This window comes from Sorex araneus, chromosome 11 (assembly GCF_027595985.1).
Source record: "Sorex araneus isolate mSorAra2 chromosome 11, mSorAra2.pri, whole genome shotgun sequence".
Classification (NCBI taxonomy): domain Eukaryota; kingdom Metazoa; phylum Chordata; class Mammalia; order Eulipotyphla; family Soricidae; genus Sorex; species Sorex araneus.
This window is the reverse complement of record NC_073312.1, coordinates 15,222,203-15,248,614: the sequence shown is the minus strand read 5'-3', so window position 1 is coordinate 15,248,614 and position 26,412 is coordinate 15,222,203.

The window sequence follows — 26,412 nt, the reverse complement described above, 5'->3', positions numbered from 1 at the left end:
GAGCTTATAGCAACAATTTCAATGGAACAACACCTTGGGTAACACAGTTTCTCACACCACTTAGGAGCAACTTATACCCACATCATGAACTATCTGGGCTTTCACATAACGGATGGCACTGTCTTTTACTTTTATACCTAAAATTAAACATTCCTTTCAAGTGGTGTCTTGACGGGTATGAAAGCATGTTATCTTTTCATTCACAATCTGGAAATCCCGACCCATGGAAGAATTATAGTCTTCACAGAACCTTAAGATTCCTTGTGATTGCCAGTTTCTCAGTGTGACCAACTTACTCAACAATGTACATACACCCTCACCTGGGCAAAAGGAAGAGCAAATAAGCAGTTTTTTTAAGGTCATCTTTTATTTTGGTTTGGCTTTCTGTTTTTGGTTTTAGGGCCACATTCAGCTCAGTGCAACAAGTTATCAGGGGCCATGTGGTGCCAGGGATCAGCCCCAGAGCTCCTGCATGCCACTAGCCCTTTCAGTTAATGAAGGAAGAAAGTCAGTCTTTCCTGCTTCCTGGGCCTGTCCTCCAGCCAGAAGAAGCAGCGTCTGCCCAGATCAGATCCTGTTTTCTCTTTCTGCCTCTCAGTCTTGAGAAGATAAATTTTTTAGGAGGTAAATGTTAAAATAAGTTAAGCGCACTTGTTTCTCCACAGCAGCTGGAGAAGAAGAGTTGAAAAGAAAGTTTTCTAAATCCTTTTTTTCCTTAATTTGGCTTTAACTCCTTCTAATGGAATCACCTAATTCCCACCACTGTGGGAGGGACCTTTGAAGCAGAGCTGAAAGTAGCTTCTAAGTATCCCTGGGAGTGGACCCAAAGCAAAATACATATATGTTATATATATATATATATATATATATATATATATATATATATACATAATTTGTATCACTTGTCATCCTGTTGCTCAAGCATTTGCTCAAGATTTGCTTGAGCGGGTGCAAATAATGTCTCCATTCATCCCTGTCGCATGCTAGTGTAGCCCAATGGCGTATACTCGCTCCAGGAACAGGAAGAGACTCAAACCATTCGTTCAGGGTCTTGACAAAGAAGTCTGACCATTTTTGGCCAGGCATTCTTTTGATGTTTTGTGGAATCTGGTCAGTAACAGCACTAGACCAGCAGTCGTCTCCAAATTGCATTACACGTCCAGTTCATCTGATTTTCTATGCCTTGGCAAATGAGACAGCGTCCCTGATTCTCGGTCATCGATGGAGGTCGGAATTTAGGATTCCTTCTCTCACGTGAGTGAAATTTGATATTCCAAGCATAGCTCTTTAGATTCCTCTTTGAGAGACACAGATAGTGTTCCCATCCTGTTTTCCTAAGACCCAGGTCCCAGAGGCATATGTTAGTGCAGGAGTGGAGTCAAATAGATGTGCCCGGAGCCGGAGGTTCTTCATCCTCTTAACAACTCCTTCATCACTCTTGAAGGTGTTCCACACCGCTCTCTTCCTCCTGCTCAGCTCAGGTGCCAGGTCATTTGTCATGTTGAGTTCTTAACCTAGGTACATATAACTGCTGCATTCAGAGATGTTCATTCCATTAAGAACAAATGGAACGTCAGGGACTAGTTCCTTTCTCATGAACATTGTCTTAATGAGATTCAGCTGCAGTCCGACCTTTCCACGCTCATGATCAAAGAAAGTAGGCCAGCATTTGTGCCAATTGACTAATGTTTGGTGTTATTAGAATGATGTCATCAGCGAAGCGGAGGTGGTATAGTTGCTGACCATCAATCTTGACTCCCATTCCTTCGCATTCCAGTCGTCACATGAAGTTCTCGAGGGTGGCACTGAAGAGATTCTGTGAAATGGTATCCCTGCCAAACCACTCTCTTTACATCGATGATGACTTCCTTGTAGAATGGTGAGGTCCTGGTGGTGAATCCATAATACAGCTCATAGGGGACCCTGATGTACTGAGTTTGAACGCCCTGTTTGGCTAGGGCTTCAATGACTACTTCAGTCTCAACAGACTCAAAGGCCTTCTTTAAATCAATGAACGTTAGACAGAGCGGCATCTTGAACTCTCACGAAACCTCAATGAGCTTGGTCACTGTGTGGATATGGTTGATCTTGCTGATCCTTTTCGGAACCTGGCTTGCTCACTTGGTTGTCCTTCATCTAGTGTTTTGCCAATTTTGTTCAAGATAACTCAAGTGAAAAACTTGTAGATGACAGACAACAGGCAGATTGGGTGATAGTTGCTGATGTCATGGATGTCACCCTTCTTATACAACAGAACAGTCCTGCTGGTTTTCCATTGGGACAGAACCTTTCATTCAAATAGGTTGCATGTGAAGAGTCGAGCCAGTGTACTGATGAGTACTGGCGGCAGATTTTTCAGGTTTTTGGGTCTGACCTTGTCTGGACCAGTGCTTCTTTACTGACCAAATGGGGTTTCGGATTTTGAAAAGGAGAATGCTGGGAACGACATACCCATCCTGCAGAATTTGGTATGTGGGCAGGTGGACGTGACTATCTAAAATATTCTAGTAGGAGTCATGGATAACCTTTTCCATTGCCCTTTTGGAAGATGTGATACATACATCATGACTGTCAGAGGGCAGTCATCTTGGTCTTGTAGTTGCTAAAGGACAGGCGAGCATTCCAGCTTCTGCCACATCGGCCAACACTGCCTCGCTTTTCTATTTGAGGTCTTCCTTTATCGCATCTCTGCACAGCACTGCGAGCTTGGACGTTAGCTTGTGATTGCCTGAGGCTTGCACCAAACCACAATGGCAAATGAGCTCAAGAGTTTCCAAAGACAAGCATATTTTTGTGGCTTTCTCCCGGCGTTCCTCGCACCATCATGGAGGTGCTGGACTAGCTGATGGTATTCCTCATTGATGTTGTCAACAACAGCATCTTCCCATATTGCCACAATAGTGCCAAAGAGCTCCCAGTTGGTGATCATTCTGGGAGTTCTCTTCTTAAACTTTGTAGCCCTTTCACCCTGCTCCATGAAGTAGAATTTTGCATGAAGGTGATGGCAGTCTGATTTTGGTCTGATTTTGGAATTTTGGAACAACAGCAACATCAGTCAGGCAAAACCATTGATTGAATGTGATGTCATCAATTTTGTTATGGGATTGTCCACCGGGAGACTCCCATGTCCAATGTTTAGATTCGACCTTCTGAAACTTCGAGTTATCATGGATGGTCTTGGTCAACATGATGAATTCAGACAGTCTCTCACCCTGTTCTTTCCATTCTAGGTCATGTGTCCTGATGTGGAGTAGATGTTCAATTAGGTGGCTGCTTTGAGGTGTGGATGTGACTGCCAAGACTTCTGGAAGTACAGGGGGGTGGGTGAAGGTAGCCCATCCCAACTTTGAGAAAACCTGGAGATTTCAGTCACAAAATCCACATTCCCAAGTTTTCAGCAGATTATATCTTGGTGAGGTCCATCCTGAGACTGTACGGTGGTGATTTTGGATTGTGGAAGCAAGTGGCTGCTGGGGTCTCTGCTTGGGCATGCACAGGCCAACCTGCCCCACTTTGTTTTACCCTAGTCTTTTCAGCCATGTATAGGCCTGAGATTAACTGCAGCTTTTGATCTTTTTTGAGATTTATTTATGGGTCTCTGAAGTAAGGCCAATACATGAGCTTGCATATCTGAGCCATGGGTGGTTTTTGGGCATGGCTCCCACATATCTAACTTTTGGCCCTTTGGTTTTTTGATAAATTCGGCCCCGAGTTGTTGGGGTCTGGCCAAAGCACAGCAGCAATTGCGGGTATCGGGAAGTCTGAAGGCACCATCAGGCTGCTGATACACTCGCCCCACAAGTACAGGTTGACCTCCTGGCAGCATCATGCCCCTAACCATAATTCTTTTCAAATGTTGAACAGGTTTTCAGTAATAATATCCAGTCAGCTTTCTGAGGAAACATTCACATCCTGGTTTTCCTTAATTGTGATTCAAGATGGCTGATGTTCTTCAGCATACCATTAGCTCCAACCAGTGAGAAAGTGGGGGAAAAGGAGAACTCTGAGCAAGCACTTCTCATGTCTAAATCTCCTGGGGAAGATGCCAACACTTGGCCCCCACTCTAAACACAGCTGTGAGATGTTCCTCACAGCAGAAGGTAAGCAACCAGCCAACAAGGAATGTCAGAGATAAATACTAATTGCTAATCTCACACTTGCCTTTTCCCAGATTCCCCACAAAAGTAATTTGCGTGCTCTCTGGATTACACAGTCCTTGACTGCCTTCAAGTCAGCGCTGAGAGGCAACTGGTAATTAATGTGGCACGTGAGAGCATTGTGATGAGAGCTGGTAAACATAAGCTGCAGCGAAGCATTTTTGATGAGGCTATGCTAATAACTCTTAGCACCTCAAACTGAAAACATCTCCAGCAGGGTTTACTTTTTCTCTTTTCTCATTTTAGCCAGTTGCTGCGAGATAATATGCTCAGACTTTCTCTGCTGTGGGTTCTGGGTGCCTCTCGTTTTTGGGTCTGTTGGAATCAATTTGATACCTCACTGTTTCCTGTTAGATAGAGTCAGCAGAGAGGATTTGCATGTCATTTCTGCTAGCCACAACTATCTATTGGTATGGCAAGAACAGTAGCTTTCTTGTTTGATTTATTTTCAATGGACTCTCTCCTGATGAACTCAAGTCAGAGAAAGCAGGATGTCAAACATGATTCGGTCTGTTTCTGGATGTAATAGAAGTTTGGTGCACTGCACTCTCCTGTCTGAATTTGTACCTGCCTCTGCCACTTACTATTTCTGTGTCTTTAAATGTAGCTGTCCTGAGCCTGTCCCCATCTGTAAAACCAGAGTGAGAATGGGTCCTATTTCCAAGGGTGGAGGGTTATGAGTGATGAATTAGCTAACGATTGTGCCACCCTGACATTTGGCATCTGACATTTGGCAAAAGCATCGAGGTTCAGAAACCTCTCCCATGGAGCAGAGCCTGCATCTGGGACTGACCATTTGGTTAAGGGACAAGTTGGCAGATGTAAGTTTATTTTATTTGATTTACATTCAAATCACTTGATATGTAAATTAAGAGGAGAGGAGAGGGGAGAGGAAGGGAGGGGAGGGGAGGGAAAGAGAGGGGAAGAGAGGTGAGGAGGGGAGAGAAGGGGAGGGGAGGAGAGGAGAGGAGGGGAGGAGAAGGGAAGAAAGAAAAAAAATGCACCCAGAGAGTTTGGAAGCCAGATATGAGGGGGAGTAGGAGCTTGGGCATTCCTGTTCCTGCAGATGCATGCTATAGTCAGCTGAGTGCACAGCCAGGACTGCACCCCGACTTTTCTGGAGTCCTGGGTCAAAGTTCCCAGAGTAAACTTTGATTTCTCTCTCTTATTCCAGTCTCTATTCATTCACACTCCTCCCTCCCTTCCACCCTCATCTTCAGGGAGAGATAAAACTATGGATAGTCTTTTTACCCCTCCAGATTTCTCAATATAGAACCCAAACCACCTTATTTTCAGCTTCAGGCAGATGTCACCAGCAGAAAATGCCTGCCAAGTGTTCTGCATTATGTTCAGGAGGTTTGGGCTCACACTTTGCTGAACAGAAGTTTCTGCTGACATTCTAGAAAACAGTAACGCTTTGGAACAGTGAGGCATTCCTCCTATATTAAAGGGTATTCCTTAGAGTGGTTCAACACTCCAGAGAAATAATAATACTGCCTTCCACATGACAGGACCTTATCATTTACTGAGTCCCTACATGCTCATCATTTAACTTGCATCTTGCAAATACCTCAGGAAGAAGGCATGGCCAGGACTAGAACTCCATAGGTCATAGGACTAGAGAGATGCCAGATTAGAGAGATGCAAGAGCTCAATATTCAGGTAAGATCTTGGTCTCTTTACTCTCAAACCAATATTTTAGTCTCTTTACTCTCAAACCAATTTTTTTTCACAAATAGCAACCTGTCTACATTTTACGAAGTACTAATATAAATATAACTTCCCTTTCCCCAACAAAGTCCTATGAGTGAGATAGGAGATACTTTCAGCAAAAAGTAGCTTCTGCTTTAACAAATAAGCCCTGATAGCTTAGAAACCAAGCCCAACAAAGATGCATATCTTGCTTAGATAAAAATCAGTGCAGGTTTTGGTGGTCATCTGTTGTTGGATATTAATCATAAGAGCTTTAGGTGCCATCAGTGAATTGGCCTCCAACCCCCAAGAAGTTTACTGTGCTCTTCTAAGCACCCCTAATCTCCTGAGCTTACCTTTAACCTTTCCTTTGTGCTCTACCTCTCATTCCTCAAATCAGTCTTGGTTACTTATAAGTAAAAACTTCTGGTGATTCTGGACTTTGTATTTGTAGTCAATTACTTGCTTTTCTATTTCCCCTATACTCTTTTCATATTTTACTACAGATCAATGTCCCTTGTTTAGTACAGAAAGGTCATTAATGCTGTGCCCCTAATATTTGGGAGTTGATTGACCCAAATATATGTACTCCTGGCCATCTATGATAATTACTTGACTCAGGTATCAATTGCCACTGTCCCTAACATCCCACAAAGGGAGGTCCCGCCGTGGGCCTTGGATGGACCTGGACAAGGGGCAAAGCTACCCTGGCATCAAAATGAGACAGTCTAAGAAAGCATCAAAGCGTGGCCTTGATGCAAGTTGTTATGACTTAAGAGATAGGACCTCCATGGGGAAGGACAAGTTGAACTGTCCTAAGGACTTAGTCTGGAATTTATGGTAAAAGCCTTGCTTGTCCTCGAAGCCCAGAGAGCTAAGTTTTGGGACCAATATTTCTTACTATATTTATTCAAACAATTGCAAGTATGAATAAGAAGTAAACTTAATTGTTTAGTGTGTACAATACAAAGGAAAGAGAAAAGCAAGATAAACGTTCCTGGGAGATGGAGCATCTCCTCCACTTAATCCCCCAAGAGAATTGCCTCCACCGAAATGCTTTACCTCTGTAAATGGTCAGTCACACCTAAGTGCAGTCCTGTGCCTCAAACCTCCCCAGATGTTCTGCTAACAGCTTTGCAGTAAATGGGCCATTTTTAGCATCTATCCATGAGTCCCGTGTCTCTTTGTTCCTCTGCTGGGGACGCCTGGGGCAGCAGCTCTCGGCCACCAAACACGTCACTCACATTCTGTTGAACTCACAATCTGTTCTGGTTTTCCTCCCAGTGGTAACCAGGGCCCTTCCAGACCATCTTTATAAAATTTTAAAACACAAAGGCTTTAAAAGTCACCAGGAAAAGAAATATAAAGCCACCAGTCTTCTGGAAGTTTTCCAAGCCAGGTCATCATTTCCTCCTACATACTATTTGCCTAAGCCTAAAATGTTAATCTCACAACAAGGTTAGAGTGTGTGCCTGGGAAAAATTGATGACATGGGTTTTGGTTAAATCGAAGAATTCTCTGTATGCTTTAGAATCACACTAGCTCTTGTTCCAACCTATCTCAAAAAGTTGGCAAACAACTATCCTCGTCAACAACTTTGAAACTCTGCCACTTGTATGATAGTGACAAAATACTGGCAGGGCAAATTGAACTTTTTCAAAGGTAGAGCTCTCTCCATGCTGATGAAGGTTGCTAAATATCACAACAGTTTCCAAGAACAGAGGAAAAAAGGTCAGAGTGATTGATAAATCAGTGCAACAGAAATAGAAACTACCACTTATTCCTTTTTTTAAAAGTACATCTACAAATGACATGAACACATTTCTAATATTAAAGTACCTCTTTAAGTTCACATTAGGAACAAAATTATACTAAGAAAAATATTTTAAAGAGTAAGATAAAGCAAATATCTGGTTGTCTTAAATACAAATGACTGAACTTTTACTACAACTGAGCAATATCTCTGATTGGAAGATTAGTAGAAAGTAGATTATTGGAATAAAGTATAGATAGTTGGAAGACTAACAGGAAAGAGAACAGAAAGGCTATAAAATAGCATCTGATGTACTTTCAACCTTCCAGTTGCTCTATAAGATGTTTTATTTCACATATCTCAACTCACTTGATTAACACAGCAGCATTGGTTGTAAGTTAATAATAGCAATCATCATATATCAAATTATTTGCATAGATTAGTCCCAAGACTAATATTTCATATATATATTACTATTTTACACTGACAAATGTGCCCATTTTAGGATAAAAATGGGCCTTAGTGAGATGATAAAAATATCTTAAACTATAGTCAGTTGTCCAGGCTAGATTCCAACTTAGCCCCATCTGATTTCAAACTCTGCTTTTCCCATAATATAATAGTTGCCTTTATCATATAAAAGGAAACATATAATTAAGTTGACATAGAAAAAATAGGAGATACATATTATCTTTTTTTTTCCTAAAATGGGGAGTTATTGAGAAGAACTCCACATTAGCAACTACAAAGCATCTCACACTATTTCAAATGTCCAGGCTAAGATTGAGAGGCCATCAAAGGGACCTGCAGCAGCCCTGTGACAAGGAGAGCATTTGAGTGTGGAGGAAAGAAACTGCAAGGAACAAGGCTAAAGTACATGTGAGTGGCTGGCTACCCAGCAGGGTAGTTCAGAGACTTCCAGGCCTTCCCTAGCCTTTATTGGACTCTCTTCCATTCCATTCTGAGAGCACTCTGAATAAATTTCATTTTTATAAGTGATTAAAAGTAAAGGCAAGAGGACTTGACTAAACTTTATTCCATTTACTGTGATTGGCTGACAAGGTGAGTTCTTAGTCTTATTAGACATGCTAGTGGTCTTTCTATTTCTCGGTAGAACCTAGCTGCATACACACTACACTCCTAATTCACAGTTCCTTCCAATCTTTGCTCACTATGCTGACTCTTGGCCAAAAGACCCCCTTTCCTATGACTACAGAAAGGTCTATCAGAGATGGGCATTTGACACAGCTCTGTGCTTTGTTTACTTTACCGCCTCCTGTAAGTAAGGGGTTAGCCTCTCCTGTTCTACTTTATACTCTCATAACTGTGGAGTAGAAAGGAATACCGCCAGTGAATGGACAATGAGTATTCTATCATGAGGTCAGATACATGCAGCCTTCACTCTGCAAGGTTCTGAAATTTAGTTCAATAAAACATGCGACCAGCAACACAGTTCACTTTTGTATTATCCAGCATATTACCTGTCAGTATCTAGATAAATTTGAAAGTTTGCTCACTCTTTATCAATAAATCATGCAAACATCCAATATGTCCTATGCTCACTCAACAAGCAAGTCACTTCTTTCAAAGTCTGGCAGTGATTGGTCAGGGCACATTATTCTGTTCATGGACTGATAGCAAATTTAGGAGCTGTGCTGCTTCCTGGTCTCTGGGTGAGAGATGCGTAGCTCATAAAATTAGATAAGCAGGAGAAGGCCAAGATGAAGGCACAGTAAAGAAATTAAAAGAAAAGACACCAGAAGCAAAATTAAATCAAGGTGACTGACTAGAGCCGTGATGGCCAGTCATGGATTGCTGACTGTACCTTTGGAGAGACTCCAGTCATCCAGAAGAACTCCAATGAAGTTGATTTATCTGCATACGTCAGGAAAAGGAAGAAAATGTCACAGAAAATTAACACCGTCCAAAAAACTTTACATGAAAGGAATTCTTATCATAGCTATTTCACAACATGCAAAATACAAAGGATAAAAATGTCAGAAGCAAAATCCAAACTTAGAAAGAAGAGTGACAATTCGCTAAGGCACAAAAAAGATGCTCACTCAGTATCTTAAGTTATATGACAAGAAGAAAGCAGCACTGTCAAACCATTTTTATAACTTTGAATTAGAAATTAAATGTTTAATTCCCAATTTTTCTAATTCTTAGATTAAAACTGTGTAAAATTATCTTAATATTTAAAAACTTTTCTCTACAAGTTCTAATGAGAGTTTTAATGGATTTTTTTCTAAATTTTTAATGCTTTGTTGTTTCTAATTTTTAATTCTTCCAATAACTCTATTGCTAGAGTCTTTGGAACTTTCTCAATGATTATTTCAATTGTTTCCCATAGTTTTAGTTTGCCTGATCTCTTTCACACTGCACACAAGCATGAAATGTGTAGACTTTCTATATTTCTCCCTGATCTCAAGCATCATACGAGAATAATGGTTCCCTGTAGATGTGTAAGCATACACCAGAGAATGAGAATGAGATCTTCCAACAATTCAACTGAGCTCTTGCAAGGTGAGTAGTCTGAATTCAGTCTGATCAATGAACAAGGCACATTAGAAGAGCATGTGGGGTTCTCCAGCAAGGAGCTTATGGGTTGTCTAAGTGAGGTATAATTGGAGAGGAATTAGGTTATTCAAAAGGACAATTGTCCATTGAAATGAAATAGCTAAGCAGATCTTTGGATTTCTACTACAAATCTCAGAAGAAATTGCACTGAAGATAAGTAACACGGAGTCATTGTCCTCCTTTTTACCATGTCACAGTAAATGTCACAATCCACTTGTCTGAATCTACCCACTAGACAGTCAGATACACAACTTCCTGCATCCCTGTTTCTTTCAGTGACAGAATCCATATTGTTTTGGTCATCTTCATGTCCCACAGGTTCTGAGCAACAGAGCATGTATTCTGATTAATCCATGGTGAGGAAGGTTATCCTGGGTCCTCTACAGGAGTCCAGAGTGGAGCTTAGATAAAGATAAATGAGGGCTGGGAGAGTGGCCCTCGTTAATAAAGGAAGAGAGAGACACAAAACTGTCCATCCCTACAGTATGACACAGCACCTGGGATTCAGGCCCATTGCAATTAGACCCACCAAGGGACCAAAAACCAACCACCCAAGTGACCTGCACTGTTGAATTAAAGCACTGAAAGGGACCCTTGTCGTAGTTCTTGACCTATAAGACAAATATCCTCATACTGCAAGACAAGATGTCATCACTTGCTGCTGAAATGTGTTTTAACATAAGAAAGAGAAATGACAGGACGAGGGAGCCCCAGAAGGGGTACAGAAGAGATTAAGGAGGTGGAAAGAGAACCACAAAGGTATAAGGAGATCTCTGATGCAAAGTGTTTTTTCTTTTTTAGCTTTATTAAAATGTAATTGACAAATAAAATGCACAATATTTAAAGTACACATTCAATCCAAAGATTTTTTAAGTAGACAACCCGTCTTCTCTTGCAAGTTTTAATTCCAGTTCCAAATATAGATGCAACACAACAAGGACTTGAGTCAAATAAGTAGATGGGAAAAACTCACTGTCACCACCTAGCAAAAAGGAATTTAATTTTTTAAAAATAAATCTTGGTTATATCTTTCCAGGCTCTCAAGCTGCTGACACATGTAAAATGAAGATGAACATCTTGGCAGGTGGTCGAAAATGAACAAGCCTGGGCAACCAGAGAGAACATAAATAAGGTAACCTGGTGCTTCAATAATGTTGAAATTTTCCACAACTCAGAAGGAGATAATCGTTAACAAAAAGGTAATGATAAAGGGCCAAATGGAGCTGTTGAAAACTAGCCCGAGCTTGTTGCTGCCTTTCAAATTAAATAGGACATGGCATCTGTGTTTAAGCAAGAAGTATCTGAGGGGAGATTGTGTTGCATGCTATTGGATTGGGATGACAAGATAGCATACTCTACTCAACAGTTTTACAAATTAAATAAAGGGTCCTAGCATAATGAATGTGCTGTTATTATGATGAGCTGCATTGCCTAAAGGCCAGGGTGGTACAAATTACTGCTTTGGAGCTAGGAGTGGAGTTAGGTGGGAAAAAAAGATAAGGTTTTCTTGTCACCCAACTACCATGAGATTGAATTGGGCATGTAGTGATCGGGAGCTACAGTTTGGGAGTCAGACAGATGTGGTTAATGTCAGCTGTACCGATTATTAATGATGCAATCTTAAGCCAGTCTCTGAGTTTCAGTTTGCTCATGTGAAAACAGAGCAATTCTAATGTAAGGTTATTATATGTCAGACTCTTATAAATATTTGATGAGATTATTCTTGTAATAATGTAAGTCAAAATGACAGAAATAATTAATATGCATGAAATATTCATAATGTGGCAGACATTTTATTAAGAAAAATGACGCAGAAAGATGAGAGTGGGCTGCATTAGCCAGGCCCAGTGAGTGATGAGAAAGTATGTTTGTTTTGCAAATGTGGGGGATATGGCATTTTTCTTACAAGGAGGTGTATTAAACAGTAGCTTTTATAAAAGAGATTTTATAAATTCCTTAGACAGATCATTGCCTTATATTGAACAAGTTGAATGATCTTAGAAAATTTGTCTTCCTAGAGGCCTCTAACAAAGTTTATAATGAAACCTTGTTAGAAGTTTCATTATAAATTATGAAACTACCAGTCTGCTGTAAGCTTTATCTTCTCCTTGCAGTATTCTATAATGCACACATTATTCAAATCATGCTAGTAATTGGCATGCAACATTATCTTCATATCATGTGTACAGTATGATAATTTGCTACTTCCACATGCTATGAAATGATCACCACCCGAAAGTCTAGTCACCATCCACAGTTAAAATATTTTTCTCTTTTTTGTGATTTATTTGATAGCTCTGCCCTTCATTTATGACAACTTTTTTTCCTTCCTTTGAGGAACTGCACATTGAATATTCCATCAGTCGGTAGCTTCAGGGGGATTTTAGTTTGCAGTCTCCCAGATTCCTGGCTGTGAAGGGTCTAGGGAAGGTGGGGTATCTCTTGGTCTGACCCTGGTTGATTATGTAATTTGCTACACTGATATAGAATGGGCAGGCAACTATGGGATTTTGTAATTGGATGCTCAGGAGCAAAATCTCTACAATCCCTGGATTACAGGCTAGGAGGATGCACCCTTCTTCCCACCCCAGAACCCAGCATCTATGTACAACTATCAAAAGGAAATAAATCTACAAGAGAAAAAAATCTCAACGCACTGAGAGTAGTTAAAGGAAAAGCAGAGTAGAGGCAGGGGAGGCCCTCAGGATATTATCTGGGTCTCCCGATTCTTTCACTCTTCAAGTTAACGTCTTCGTCTCTCTGAGATATGAAAACCAATAAATTCTCTTTTTTGCCTAACTACTTTGATTTTAGTTCTGTTGCCTTTAATCAAAAAGAGTCCTCATTAATATAGATTTAATCTTAAACAAGTGCATGATCATTTAACTAAAGAAAAAAAGAATAAACTAAAATGTTGTAGTGGAAAATCATGCTGGACATGAATGAAACGTGGCCACATAGAACACAGTTCAGCCCTCACATTTCTTCCAAAGTTCCCATTGAGATTTCCCCCACATATTTGTACATCCGTCTGATTCCAAAGACTTATGGCTTTCTATAAAGAATTTTCTTCAATCCCACATCAGTTGACCCCTTAAAGAATCATTTTCTAAAGCCACGATACCAAAGATCCCTTCTGTGTGTTCAGAGCTCCTTTTGCAATAGGAAAGATTTCTTGCTTTCAGACTGCTAAAAGTGATTTAGAAAGAAACGTCTGGAAGGAGGGGAACTGCAGCCAAAGCTGTAACCCAGGGGAGCCCGTCATCTATGATCAAGACAGAAGGATCGCAGAGAAAATATACCAGGGGTTGTCTTGTGTGTACTAATGTCAGGACAGTTTGGCTCCAGGTGAAGTCTGCCTTCCGACTTCCTCTGTATTATTGAATACTGTGTTTGATGCCTCAGAGGAATAACAATAAATTAGTCTGGTCCCCAAAAGTCAGACACATTACACACACCTAAGATAAATTCCTTTGTCCCCAGAGTTCAAATAAACTTTCTCACCGTATTAAATTTTGGAATCTTTTGTTTCCTGAATTTTCATGTTTCACGTCTTTCAAGTAGCAATACTGTGATTCTACACTAGTATTAGAACTACATTACCTGGCCTGACTCTAACTCTAGCTCTCATTTGTTGAGTATCTCCTACTAAGCACTTGTCAAGCCATGCCTACTTTATTTCTCATGGCAGCCTTATGACTTAGTAGGAGGCATTATCTCTAATCTACAATAAGGCGAGTGAGTCTTAGAATGCTAAAATTACTTGACCCAGGTTGAAGCTACCTAAAACGCTGCTTTGTAAGCTCTTTGTGATGTCAGAAAGGTGTGAAGAATTTACACTAAGGTTGATAGATTCAGTGTGTGGGGGTAGCATGTGCAAAACCATGAGTTTTATCTCTGGCATGACACCCCCTCTCCAAGCCCACACCATCAGGTTAAGTGTCATCAAGTGAAGCATCACTAGCTCAAACATTACTGGGAGTGGCCCTGAGCTCTAGCCCCCAGAGCTACTAAGAAATCCAATATGGAGGGGGAAAAATTGTTATGCTAGAATGCAAATCAACACATTGATTTTTATCATTACAAAATCTTGTTTTGGAAAAATAAATTTAGCAGAACTAATGGTGTGCTTAGAGATATAGCTAATTAACAGTCGTCACAAGCTTTTAATCCACTCACCTGCTGCTAGCCCTCTGAATTCACAGTCTATGAGTTACACTTTGCAGAGCATGGCATGGCTCCAAATTACGCAACTGTGTGAGGACAGGAGTCATGATTTGAACCCAAGCATGTCTTTCCTGAGAGCTTCACCACTTTGGGACTGGGACAGGAGCTCAGTGGTAAAGCACATGTTGCGTGTGTATGAAACTCTGGGTTTGAATCCCTGGCACACACACAAAAAAATAAACTTTTTCCCTTAATCCTACAATGATCTATATCTCTACCAAACCAGTTGGATATTCACAAAACTAGATAAATGCACCCCCAAAAGGTATATGTTCCCTTGCAGAGGGAAATAAAGCAGAATCTGTCCTGGTCCTAAGACAAACACTTGGCCACATGGCCACAAACCTGCTTGCTGAGTGCTCCACCCAACAGGCAGGCAGTCCGAGACTTACGCTGACTTGGACCCATCTCTCTGTTCAACCATGTTCTCTTTCTAGACTTGATTTATAACTGTGTCTAAGACACTGTCCCCTTGATAACTGAATGAATTAGTGAGGGTGACATGATGATCCAGCAGACTGAAATGGGAAGATTGATAAAAATAAACAACCAGTGCAAAAAAAATTATTCTGAGCAGTAAGTCTGACTTCTGGGAAGTCAGTGTCGGAGTTACATATGGCACACAGTCGTGATTTATAGGACCAAGTGCCGAGGTGCCTGATTCTCTCCAGCCTTGAGACATGTCTGTATTTATAGTTTTTTATGCAATAGACAATATCTTTCTCCAAAAGGGAAACAGTTCATTTTAGTTTAACTTATTCATTTATTCTTTCATCCGAACATTTCTTAGGTCCTAATACATGTCAGGTACTATATTGAATGCTTAAAGGAAAGCATTCAAGGGGAAAAAAAACCCTGAAGCATCAAAGAATTTTAAATAAGTCTGCTTTCTTAGATCCTATTCAAGGGAACAGAAATGGAGAAAATCTTATGACCATGCTAGCTTGCTACTTAAACTTATAGTTTGACTCTGAGGCAAATTAGAAAAAGTCACCAGGATAATATGAATAATAGTAGCATGAAATATGTATGAATTTACTGAGCACTATTTTAAGTACTACATGCATGCTATGCACTTAATCCTAACAACTCTAAGAAGTAAAGTATCCTTTCTCCTTTTTTTTTTTTTTTTTTTGAGGGGATGGCAGGGGCAGTGGTTTGAACCACAACCAACAATTCTGAGGGCTTACTCCTTGTTTCATGGTAGGGATCACTTCTGCCTGTCCTTGGAAGATTATATGTGGTACTGGGGATTGAAGCAAGGTCAGCTTCATCCAAAGTAAGTACTTTAGCCTTTTTATGCTGTGGCTCCAAATAAGTTCTTATTAGCTTCCTTTTACAGAGAAGTGAATTAACTTGTTCAAGGTCATTCAGTTAGCAAGAGTTATACCTTAATCCAAATCAATTCTGCCTGGTTTTAGAATCCTTCTTAGCATTAGACCTCTCTGATATGGATTACTTGGTTCTTTCTATCAACTGAAGGCTATTTTCTATTTCAATCAATTCATCAAGAAGAAGCACTTACTGAATTTAGGCCTCATATTTTTCTAGACTTGGGGATGAAAAAAACAAGAAATCCTGAGTCTTGGTCTCCTCTCTTGACACTTATGCTGGGCTGATGGGAAATATTATTTACAGACTTGGTGGCCTTTGACACTGAAGTATGGATCATAGTACTTAGCCAAGTGCCATGATTCACACCAGTGGAAAAGAGACTAGAAAATTATCTAGTTCACCAGTTCCAAAATTTGATGGCACCTGGTAAATTATAAAAATTTTGATGGATGATAGATATTGCTCAGTGGTGAGCATTCACCTTATATGTTTCTGGAGCTGCATAAAGTAAGTTTAAATATTGATATGACGCCTGAAATTTTAATTTAATTGTTCTGGGAGTCTTCATGAGCATCATATATTAAAATCTAAGAAGATTTGGGAGGCAAGCAAGCCCGGGGTATTCCCAGTTGCATGCTTGAGGGACACTTCCACTGACACCTGGGGTCCAAGTGGTTCCAAGGGATCAAATTCCTGCAAGCAAAACATACACAACCTCCTGCAAGCAAAACATATCAAGCCCATTGAGTTAACTCCCTGGCCCCTAATGAGGGGATTTTCATGTATAACTAGGTGTGAAATGACTGAAATTGATTCTGTTTCATGAGATAGATCAGAGTAAAATCTAAAAGAATCCTTTAGGTAATTTACTTTCTTTTATACACGGCTCCCACGTTACTTTTGAATACACGTATTTCCACATAACTTATTTAAAGCTCACAGTCAGTGAGGTAGCAGTTTTACAAATGAAAAAATTGAGGAATAGAGAAGAAACTTACCTGAGGTACAATTTCAGGCAAGATTTCCACCCAGGGTTTGGAGCAATGGCACAGAGGGAAGTGTTTGCCTTGCTCATGGCAGACCTGGGTTCAACACCCAGTACTCAATATTGTCCTCCAAGCTCTGCCAGGAGTGATTTCTGAGTGCAGAGCTAGGAGTAAGCACTGAGCAATGACAGGTGTGGCCCCCAAACAAGGTAACAAACAGACAAAAAGACTTCGACCCACTGCTGTCTCCTTCGAAATGGTTCTCTAACCAGGAGTCTTTTCTGCTTTACAACAGGTAGAAAGAAGAATTATTGAAAAGTGGATGTTACTAATATACCAAGAGTATCACACCACATTTGATGGGACTTAAAGTAGAAAGCAACCAATCCTAGGGGGAAATACAATTTTATATATATATAATATATATATAATATATATATACACACACATAGGTTATATATATGTATATGTATATATACATACATACATATGACTAGATATATATGTGTATGTATATATACATATACACAAGGCTCAACCTTTAACATCATGTTACTTGTTTAACAATATCTTTTATGGAAGGGCTTAAAGGCTCCTGGGTGAAATACAACAATCTTCACAAACTTTCCTCTGAGAAACATCTTTTGATCATTTTTAGAGGACTATTCATAACAAGCAGTACAAAATAAATCATTTTAGTTCTGATTTGGGGACAGGTTTTGGGGTTCGGGATGGAAACATCCGAAATATGGTGATGGAAAGGTGTGATGGTGGTGGGATTGGTGTTCAAATATTAAATGTAATCAAATATTGTGAAAAACTTTGTAAAAATAAAATTTTAAAAATGAAAAGGGGGTGTTAGAGCTGTTTGCTGGGGACAAACTCAAGGCAAGGTCAAGGGGAAGGAGATGGAACTAGGAAGAAAATCAGCAAAGTTGAAAGGGCTCTGGACATTCAGAGAAACAGAGATTTACTGAATAAAATCTGGATTTTCTGGATCAAGACTCTCCATAAAGCCATTGAAATTGAGGAAACATTGAGGAAAACTTGGAGATTTGTTTAAACATCAACCGCTCAACCTCAATCTGAGTCTCTCTGACTCCATTGATCCTGAGAGTTTTCAGTTCTGACAAATTCCTCGCTGATTGTGCTTTTCCATACTTTGTGAAATTTTGCTATAGGATTGGCCCTTCTGTAGGATGTGGCAAACTCAACTTTGAAAACTGTCAGCAATCCCTTCCTGTTGCAGCCAACAGACTCTGAACCAATTGAATCTGGAAAAGAAAATTTTGGGTAAGATAGGCAGTTTCAGCATAGGAGGGTGCAAGATTGGGTTTGTTTTCTATTGAGGAAACCCTCTTCTCTTTTTCCAGTGAAGAAACAGTTTAGTGGGTACCTTCTTTCGTGAATCCACACATTTTTTTTCCTGGAGAAGAGCAGAAACCAGGAAGAAATTCAACTGTTTATTTCTGAGATGGATGGCAAGAGTTTCCATTAACAATCTTATAGGACACCTTAACTGTGGATACCTTGGATGTAACAAGTTTTGTTCTTCCTCTGGAAACAATCCAGTGAGATGTTGGAGATCAGAATTTGAGAAACGTTGGGTAGGTGGGTGTGAGGTAGTCCCAAACAATGGTGGAGTGAGAACTAAAAAGAATGAAAAGTACACAAGCAAAGACCCCACCGAGTACTAACTCCAGCATAGTAACACCTGATAGCTGCCGTTTTTGGATATCACAACTACATCTAGCTGTATGACTAGATGCTCTGGGTACATACAATACATGAACAAGAATACGTAACATCATCACCCCAATCTCAACTACTGCTCATGTCATTTCCTGCATGCCAGGAAATGTTCTGTCTTCTTTCCGAAAATGATAGACTTAACCTTTGAACGGTCCTATGAAGCAATTCCCATTTTACAGATGAGAAATCAAGGCAGAAAGTGGTCAAATATCTTGTCCAAGATTAAATCATTGTTAAATAACAAAGTCAAGCCTCGAACCTAGAAATCTGACTGCTGAGTCTGTGCTTTTGAGTAACACTTCTCCATGGTAATGACAGTAGCTTGGTCTTACTATGCACCTGCTCTGTGAGATTCTGGGATCTCATATTTGTTAATTATCTCATGGGATTCTTATAATTTCTATGAAATGGACTCTTATCATGCTCATTCAATAGAAAATAATTACTGTTAAATAGCTCATCCTGGCATTACCTGTGCTTCAGAAAAGAGTTAAGGTATAAATGAGAGGAGCATGGAGTTAGCCTGGGTTTGGGGAAATGAGCAATAAGTATAGGGTCCTAGACGAGTCTTGCAGAGAACATTGCAAGCGGTCGTGGTGGATTGAGACTGGTATCTTTCTTTCATATTACAGGCCAGATACCACTCAAAAACATAGATGGATTCATTTCTTTACTCATGCAGCAGATATTAATTTTAAATCTCTTCTTCAGCCAAGATATTGATGTAGGAACTCCAAGCACTCTATAAAACCAAGGGGATGAAGGGCTTACATCCTAAAACAATCACATGCTTTAATGAGCAGCTTCTTGGCAAGAAATCCCAGATGAAGGATTTCTGCCACTGGAATGGTACGAATGAAGAGAACTGATTTCAAATGCACCAGGCATGGAAGCTATCCATTCTCTGTGCCTCCATTTTTCACTTCTGCAAAAAGAAAACTCTTTGTACATTATCTATATATTAAGGGCTTGAGGAAAGGAATATAAGAATAGAATTGAAGATCAAAAATGAAGATGTTGCACATCCCCAGGAGCAAATCCTCCTTCTGCTTTAACCCCATTTTCAAAAAACTTGCTATAATTGACAGTATCATATCACTCAAGAGCACATGAGGACATGCTGTCTGCTATTCTTCATTTGAGCTCCAGGACTCCTGCTCTCCAGAGGGGCTTGGCAGATGATTAACAAGTCATCTGATGAATATGCAACATGATTGTCTTAATAAGTCCCACAGATGTTAGAAACTTGACAAGGAAAACAAAGTCATAGAAGTACCTGATGTTGAAAATTGCCTGCCAACTTCACAGAGTGCCTCAAATGAGTGTCCCAGCTACACAAGGTCTGAATTTTTCCAGAGATCCAAGCCATGTGGCTTGTGAGATACACCCTCTCACCCAGGGGGCCCAAATGAGGACATTTTCCCCCCTTATAATCTGACTCCTTATGCATTGGTTCTCAAATTTTTCATATAGGAACACATATACTCGCACACCTACACCATTTTCTAGTTAAACTAAATGCTCTAGTAAGATGAAATTGTGCAGTTTAGGTCACCATGAGCTTTAAAGGGACTATGTGGAGAGAAATAAGAAGAAATATAACTATAATGTGATTTTTATTCTGTTGTGGAAAGTAAAGAAGCACAGAAAATAAACAAATAGAACAAGACCCTCATAGAGAAGGTACCATTATGACAAAGATAGTTGGAGATAATCACTCTGGATAGGAACTGCAATCTGAAAGTAGGTAAAGAAACAACTATGATAACCTGTCAGTATCTGCCTTGCAGCCCATAGTGCTCAGAATCAGAGGGGGAGAAAGATAGAAGGCCTGCAACAGAGCCATAGAGGCAAGCTAAGAGGCAGGGGGTGGCAGGAGGGAAACAGGGGGTCATTGGGGTGGGAAATGTACACTGATGTAAGGATGGGTATCAGATCATGGTATGTCTGAAACCTGGTCATGAACAGCCTTGTAACTGTATCTCATGGTGATCCAATTTTAAAAATTAAAATTAAAAAAAAAAGAAACAACAAACAAGACCCTCTAGATTCTGACAACAGAATGGTGGCTCACAGAGGGAAAGTGGGAAATTTGATAGTGGGGCCAAGGGTGTGAACATCCATGATAACTACATCTTCGGTGACAAGTGTGGTGTGACATTTATACTTGTCTAGGAGTAAAGTTTTACCCCTAAAACTTCACTGTACAACTGTCACTGTCATCCCGTTGATCATCAACTTGCTCGAGCAGGCACCAGTAGTGTCTCTATTTGTCTTAGCCCTGAGATTTTAGTAGCCTCTCTTTACACGTTCTTCACAGCAGTGCCACATTGGAGGTTCGTTTAGAGTCAGGGGAATGAGACCCATCATTGTTACTGTATTTGGCATATTGAGTATGCCATGGAGAGCTTGGCAGGCTCTGCCGTGCAGGCAGGGTGCTCTTGGTACCTTGCCAGGTTCTCCAAGAGGGAGAACTAGGCTATAAGAGGTTGCTTCCAGGAGCATTGTTTTATAGTCTGTGGATCTTGGCCATTGATGGGACTACATGGCGCCAGGGACAGTTTGTGGGTGTGGCTGCCAAGCTACTGGAAAATGGAGCATCTGGGTGGAGGAGGCCCAGTCATGATGCAGCAGGCTTAGAGATCTCAGCCCCAGGTCCACACACCTGGGTTCCTCTGCCGGTTCCTTCATGCGTGAGGCTCATACAAACATGTGGAGAGGGGCCTTGAGCATGGCTGTGGCTGGGTTCTGGAAGTCTTCAGCTGCCAGGGCTCTGCTCAGGGCGGGGAGGGAAATTCAACCTGCCCCCCTCCGAGGGGTGAGGGGCCCGGGTTGAAGACAGCCAGGCGTGGGGGCAAGAGACTCTGCATCGCTCTCTTCCGGGAGTGTTGTTTTATAGTCTCTGGATCTTGGCTGTTGATGGGATTACATGGCACTGGGGGCAAAACTTACATGTTAAAAGACTAGTGTTGCTTAAAAAAAAAGTAAGCAGCAACAGAAGAGCAAGAGAAGCGGTGCAGAGCAGGAGGAGAAAGAAAAAACAGGACAAAGCCCAGTGAGGAAGAAGACTTGAGACAATAGGGTTTGCCCTTACTAGCGGTGTCAAACTGGCAATTTACTCAAACTTGTTTTGTTTTGTTTTGTTTTTGTGCCACAATCCTCTATGCTCAGGACTTACTCCTGACTCTGTGCTCATGAATCACTCCTGGCAGGCTCGGGAGACCATATGGGGTTCCAGCCATACCCACAAACTGCCCCCCCATGTAATCCCATTAACGGCTAAGATCCACAGACCATAAAACAACGCTCCTGGAAGCAACCTCTTATAGCCTAATTCTCCCTCTTGGAGAACTGGGTCAGCTCCATGCAAGACCAATGCCTTACTCACTTACTATTGCTCCAGTTTCCCATTTAGCATTTTGAGTTTTAGTGTCTTCATTAGAAAACATGCCTACCTAGTACTTCTCTTGTGGATTGTTAGTGTTGCTGGTAGGGGGTGGGGGCAGGGGCAATAACAGAGTGGGAAGCCACAATAGAGAGAGCTACTCCCCTCCCTCCTGGCCCACAAACTCATTGATGAAGTACTCAGGGAGGCCAAGACTTATAAAACTCCTTACGAGCTCCTGAACGCCGTGGTCCTGCCATCCCTACAAGATGCCCAGTAGATGTACACAATATGGGTGATTCTCTTCACAGGAAAGTCAGTTCTGACCTGTGCCCTTGTTTCCAGGTCTCACTGTCTATTTTACAAGAAAAAACAAATCAGAGTCCAGCAGGATATAGAAACAACCGAGATATTCCAAGACAGATGAATGGATAAAGAAGCTGTGGTCTATAGACACAGTGGAATTTTACGGAGCTGCTAAAAGAAGATGAAATCTTGCAGTTCACTGTAACATGCATGAAACTGGAGAGCATCATTTTAAGCCAAATGAATCAGAAGGAGGACAAATACCAGATGATGTCACTCAGCTGTGGCTTAGAGAGAAACAAAACTCAATGACAGATAATACTGAATGATGACAAAGCGTGGCCTTTGATTGCAAAACTGACATTGCTAAGCAGTGGTGAGGACAAGTATAAGGAAGAGGCAGACTAGAAGTGACATAAAAAAGAATGATGGAGGATTTCAGACAAGTTAGGCAGCGAGGTGCAGTGATGTGCACCAAAAACGTAAATGTTAACACTTTTGAAAACATGTTACCCAAACAAGAATTTTATTTTATTATTTTTTTTTATTTTTTAATTTATTTATTTTTAATTAGAGAATCACCGTGAGGGTACAGTTACAGATTTATACACTTTTGTGCTTATACTTCCCTCATACAAAGTTTGGAACCCATCCCTTCACCAGTGCCCATTCTCCACCACCCGTAAACCCAGTGTCCCTCCCACCCTCCCCAATCCCATCTCCCCCCCGTCCCAACCTGCCACTGTGGCAAGGCATTCCCTTCTGCTTTCTCTCTCTAATTAGCTGTTGTGGTTTGCAACAAAGGTGTTGAGTGGCCGCTGTGCTCAGTCTCTAGCCCTCATTCAGCCCGCAACTCCCTTCCCCCACATGGCCTTCGACTACAATGTAGTTGGTGATCGCTTCTCTGAGTTGACCTTTCCCCGGAACGTGAGGCCAGCCTCGAAGCCATGGAGTCAACCTCCTGGTACTTATTTCTACAGTTCTTGGGTGTTAGTCTCCCACTCTGTTATTCTATATACCATAGATGAGTGCAATCTTTCTATGTCTGTCTCTCTCTTTCTGACTCATTTCACTCAGCATGAAACTTTTCATGCCCATCCACTTGACTACAAAATTCTTGACCTCCTTTTTTCTAACAGCTGCATAGTATTCCATTGTATAGATGTACCAAAGTTTCCTCAACCAGTCATCCGTTCTGGGGCATTCGGGTTTTTTCCAGATTCTGGCTATTGTAAACAGTGCTGCGATGAACATACATGTGCAGATGTTGTTTCGATTGTACTTTTTTGCCTCTCTGGGATATATTCCCAGCAGTGGTATTGCTGGGTCAAATGGGAGCTCAACCTCTAGTTTTTTGAGAATCGTCCATATTGTTTTCCAGAAGGGCTGAACCAGTCGGCATTCCCACCAGCAGTGAAGAAGGGTCCCTTTCTCCCCGCATCCTCTCCAACAGCGGTTGCTTTTGTTCTTTTGGATGTGTGCTAGTCTCTGTGGTGTGAGGTGGTATCTCATGGTTGTTTTGATCTGCATCTCTCTGATGATTAGTGATGCAGAACACTTTTTCATGTGCCTTTTGGCCATTCGTATTTCTTCCTTGGTAAAGTCCAAACAAGAATTTTAAAACGAAAATAAAGGAATACTATTCTCTGATTTGGGATGCAGGTGACTCCCTAAATGGAGTGTCCCTTAAATCTAAGGTACAAGTATCACTTCCAGACTACAGGGATGTGGACAAACCCCAGGATGGATAGCACTCATTTGCTTTTACAAAGTTGATTTTAGAGGGTCTTTCCAAGATGTGTCAGACTGGGACTTTCTGTGCCCTTAAGAGGCATGGTAGCATGTTGTTATGGGAAGAGGACTTTGAATTTGTGTGGTCTCCATTCATTCTCATCAAGGTCTTTTATTTCTAGTAAAGTATCTTTTCTCCTAATGGGTTCTAGCTTTTGTTTCTTCTGGCCTCATTCAGTGATCCTTGGAGTACTTTGTTCCTATGTATCATCACCAAACAGAATCTAGCTCCTAGGAGTCTCCACTGTGTACATACCTTTTTCATTAGGATTTGATGAAGATTGTTAAGAGAGGGCTTAGGATAGAGATTACATTTAAGTGTTTAACTGTGTCACTGTATCACTGTCATCCAGTTGCTCATCAATTTGCTTGAGTGGGAACAGTAACATCTCCATTGTGAGACTTGTTGTTACTGTTTTTGGCATATGGAATATGGCATATGGAATATGCCACAGGTAGCTTGCCAAGCTCTGCCATGTGGGCAAGATACTCTCGGTAGCTTGCTAGGCTCTTTGAGAGGGACGGAGGAATCAAACCTGGGTTGGCTGGATGCAAGGCAAATGCCCTACCCACTGTGCTATCACAGTGTTTAACTAGCAATAGAAAAAATTTTATCAATATTTTCACATGAAATCTATTTCTCTTTCTCATTTAGTTTTCATAGTTTTCCTAAGCATTCTTATTCTCTTGGGGGTTATTCCTTTTTTCTCTTTTAATTTTTCTTAATTTTAATTAACTATACAGTAGTTTTCCTAAACATTCTCTCTTGGACCAAACTTTTCTACAAAGCCCTAGCCACCGTAATTGGTTTAGGGGCTTGAATTGTGTGACACACTTCAAGTCAAATGACCATAATCTGACTTTAGTTGAAAGTGGTAAAAAAAGTTCTTGTTACACCTGGAGTTAAATTTAAAAAATATAAACGTGAGGTAGGAATATAAGGATAAAGCTTCACTGAGACCTACTAAGGAAACATTAATAAAAACGTCACCACTTTGATGAAAGATTCTGAGCTATATGTTAGGTGCTAACTGAATCCTAGATATCTTACACCACACGCTTGGGTTTCTATCATTTTGGCTCAAGGTTTTAGCAGCTTTTATCACATGTAAATGGAATAACCCTGGCTCTGTACTCTTTACACTATATAAATCATGATGCTAAAAATATACTTTTAAGTCAATATTTGTTCTAAGTTCCATATTTTTCTGTCTTCCCAAGAACAATTCTAATTGCCACTTCTACCAAGACATTTCTGTGTAATTCATTTTTGGCCCACAAATGTAGACCAAGTGCTAAAAGCAGCAGGTTCCCACCACCTCCTACACATTATCTATGATTTGACAGTCTTGCATATTCAATAGAGATCTTAATTGATGCATTTTCTTCTAACAAAGCTAGGTGGTTTTTAATGTCTCAAGACACATACATTACAATTCACAGCACTCATGGGCACTGATGTTTAGTCTCTGTTTTCAAGATTGTTGTTTTAAAACGTGGGGATCTTCCAGGGAACATTAAGGTCTTGTTTACATGCAAACTATAATTTAATTCTGCAAATGAAAGGAGTTTTATAGAACTCTTTGAGGAGAATGCCTGTGGTAGGAACCACAACCAGCCCCTTCCTTATAAGCTTGCTGACATAGGGCCAAGTTTGCTTTGTCTTACTCTTTAGCAATGCCTTTTGTGCTTTGCATTTATTACTAGCAATTTGCTTCATTTCAGCTCATGAAATCCTCGGTGAAGTCAATGGAAAGTGTGTCTGTCCAGGCAGTTTCTGAGTACCTGGCACTGTCTGATAAGTATGGACTCAGTATCCAGAAAGTGTGATTGCAACATGATCTCACTGAACTTTTACTGTCTTGCTCAGAACAGTTGCTACTCTGCTTATTCAATTTTGTATTCCAATAGCTGCCCACCCTGTTCATGGAACATAGAAACTAACCACTATGGAAGCCGTTTATTGATCTTATGGCCTACTCTATATTACACTGACATAGACCTCGTCCCCTTCATGAGGGAATGAGTTTCTGTGCTTCTGAAATAGACAGACCTAGCTGAAAATTCTGATCATGTGACCTAGATTAGGATAACTTACATCAGTTGACGCCTGTTCTCCTTAACTTTAAAATGGGATAAATAATATCTACTCCCCAGGATAGAGTGAAGAGTCAACAACCTAACAACTGAGAAGCACCCAGTACAGAGTTATCCTTAGGAGATATAACTCAAAGCTCATGTCCTGCTTTTCTTATTATCATAACTCTTGAGGGCACTCACTACTGTTTTATCTCTATGTGCTTCGCATATAGGGGAACTGCACATACAAAATGTTTTTGAAATGAATTATGGTGCCTTTTCATTCATTGGTGAACTAATTCATCAAAGTTTGTCTCTTCCACTAGACTAGACTATAATAAACTCTACAAGTTGGAGGAGTTGATTTAC